The following is a 2,349-nucleotide window of genomic DNA, read 5'->3' on the forward strand; positions in this document are numbered from 1 at the left end:
ACAAGACCGTCCCCTGGCCCCTGCGGGAGGGGGGGGGTCCCTCACATCCCTCCGCTGAGCAAAGCGCCCCCATCCCGACAGCCCTGCGGTGATGCTGAGGGGAGGGGATGCGCTGTGGTGCCCCCCGCACACGGGGCTCCTGGCCAAAACCTGTGAGGAGCTGACTCTGGACCTGCCGCTTTCTCCGGTTTATTCCCCACCCTTTTTCTAATCTTTCCCGACATTTGACTGTTTGGCTGCCAGGGAAAGGACATCTTCATGGCGTCGACCACCACCCTCATGCCAGGGCCTTGCTCCTGAGCAGCAACAAGCCCGTCCCTTCGTAGGCGTGTCAAGGTGGCAGCCCTTGTCCCCCACACACTCCCTCTCAGCGGCCATTTTGCTGCCAGTCATCCGGTGCCACTGGTTCTGCCGCGTTTCCCAGCCCTTCTCTGCTGTGCCTCCTCCAGTGCAGGGTCCTATGAAAACATTCTGGAGATCCACATACACCCTATGACGCAAACCTTTTGCTCGAAGAGGCGTCCCTGGAAGCCAGCACTTTGGCTTCTCTGGTCCCTTCCCTGGAGCCAGCCCCAAGATGGACTCCATCCCTCCCAGCAACCTGGTTGTCCTGTGGTCCTCTTTGGAGTTACTGCCCATGAGGTTGGTGCCCCTGATGGCTTTGCAACCCAGCTCTGCCAGCTGGGACCCCCGCTCCAATGGATCCCCATGCACAGGGTGCTCCCCTCCTGTACCACTGCTGGGATGCTGCGCTGGAAATTGCTTCCCCACTGCTACTCCAGGAATGTTTTGGTCAAGACAAGTTCAAATACTGCAGGAGGGCATATTCACTTAAGTGCGCTGCAGCGCTGACATGATAAGCACCACGTTAAACTGGCACACTAACAGCCTGAAGTATAAAATCTGGTAGGATTTAGATCTTCCTCCTCAGACCACTAGATGCAGAGGAAATTCCTTGGTGGTCCCTGCAGGAATTGCAAGGCCCTCACATTTTTAGATCTGGAACACTGGCTGCCACAAATACTAGAGATCTCAAAATCAGAAAAAGCCATTTATTACAGAAAAGCAGAAAGCTGATACAATTATATAAGAGTCACAGTGAAATATCTTTTCTTTTCCGGGCAAATACGACATCATGTCACTATTTATTCAGATTTTTAAAATCTATTATCAGAGTAAGCAATAATAGGAACTACCTTACTAGATAAACATTGGCAAAGCTCTGGCAACAGTTGGCATCTGAGACAGAAAGAAAAGATGTAATTATGTGGTAGATTCTCAACAGGTCTTTGCACAGAGTTTGAAGAGCCATACTGCTTTTGTCAAATTTGACATGACAGTAAGAATTGGGCTGTCAACATACACACTATCTTGCAACAGCTTGTTGACTTCAATACTTCAATAGTCCCAGTTAGAATGAGGAAATCTTTGTGACCCATGGCAGTTTCTAAACAGCTTGACTGGGTACAAATGTGAGCAGCTACCAAAAGAGAGGAGCACAAGGGAGAAGCATCAAGTGAGGGACCTTGAGACAGGCTGGAGAAATGGGCTGCCAGGAATGTCATGAAGTTGAACATGGAAAATTGCAAAGTCCTGCCCCTGGGGAGGAACAACCCCAGGCACCAGTATATGCTGGAGGCCAAGTGACTGGGAAGTAGCTCTGCAGAGAAGGCTGCTGAGGATCCTGCGGAACACCAAGTTGAACTTGAGCTACCGATGTGCCCTTGCAGCAAAAACGACTACCGATGTCCTGGGCTGCACTAGGAGAAGCATTGCCAGCAGGTCGAGGGAAGGTGATCCTTCCCCTCTGCTCAGTACTGGTGAGGTCACACTTGGAGCACTGTGTCCAGTTCTGGGTTCCCAGTACAAAAGAGACATGGGCATACTGGAGAGAGTACAACAGAGGGCTGTGAAGATGATTAAGGGGCTGGAGCATCTGTCCTATGAGGAAAGGCTGAGAGAGCTGGAGAAGAGAAGGCTCAAGGGTATCTCATCAATGTGTATGAATACTCGAAGGGAAGGTATCAAGAAGATGGGGCCAGGCTCTTTCCGGTGGTCCCCAGTGACAGGACCAGAGGCAATGAGCACAATCTGAAACACGGGAGGTTCTCTCTGAGCATCAGGAAGCAGATTTTTACTGTGAGGGTGATCAAGTGCTGGCACAGGTTGCCAGGGAGGTTGTGGAGTCTCCACCCATGGAGATATTCAAAAGCCATCTGGCCATAGTCCTGGGCAGCCTAGGTGGCCCTGCTTGAGCAGAGGATTGGACGAGATGCCTTCCAGAGGTCCCTTCCCACCTCAACTGTTCTGTGATCCTGCGCTGCCTCCTTCTCCAGGACGCACATTCCT

The sequence above is a fragment of the Cariama cristata genome, unplaced genomic scaffold (assembly GCF_000690535.1).
Source record: "Cariama cristata isolate BGI_N322 unplaced genomic scaffold, ASM69053v1 scaffold19303, whole genome shotgun sequence".
In the NCBI taxonomy this organism is placed as follows: Eukaryota; Metazoa; Chordata; class Aves; order Cariamiformes; family Cariamidae; genus Cariama; species Cariama cristata.